This window comes from Nerophis ophidion, linkage group LG20, assembly GCF_033978795.1.
Source record: "Nerophis ophidion isolate RoL-2023_Sa linkage group LG20, RoL_Noph_v1.0, whole genome shotgun sequence".
Taxonomy (NCBI): domain Eukaryota; kingdom Metazoa; phylum Chordata; class Actinopteri; order Syngnathiformes; family Syngnathidae; genus Nerophis; species Nerophis ophidion.
Genome location: NC_084630.1, coordinates 4,969,873 through 4,970,597, shown reverse-complemented (window position 1 = coordinate 4,970,597; position 725 = coordinate 4,969,873).

Here is a 725-nt window from a genome sequence, read left to right as displayed (position 1 = left end):
TCGATTTTGTTTGCTTTTCAAGTATTTTGGTCACGTCACTTTGACGTCAAACATGCACAAGCAGATTACATCCCTGCATAAGAGTAGGAATTTAAATATATAGTGACTTGAAAACATTTCAGGTAAGAGTTGCTGTTAAGGCCGAGATCTAGCTTTTACAAAAAAAAATTTATAGGCAAAATTAAAAAATATATATATATTTTTATGTCTTTTAAAAAAGAAATAGTGTCCATTAACACATTTGTCAAATCATGGTAATTGGTTTTAATTGGAAAACAATTCAAACGTGTGTACAAATTTGTGTGTATGTGTATATACATACACATATATATTTTATGTGTGTGTGTATATATGTATATGAATGTATGTATATATACATAATATATACACAATATATACATACACACAAAATTGTCTATATAAATATATATATACACACATGCATATAATATATGTAAAAGTATATATATATATATATATATAAAACATTTATACACCCCAGCTTTTAAATACACCCATTTGTTAGACCAGTTGATCTGCCTTCTCTCTTTTCTGCTCTGTCCCCCTCTCGTATGTGGAGAGACTTTTTAGGTGGCCATGAATCAATTTCCATAGATAGACCACTCCTGTATCAGTTGATGACGTCTCTGTGCTGCTGACTTGTCTTCATGCAGGAGGATCCCCTGCTGGCCGCTCTGTGGTCTGGACTCACACATTTTTAACCA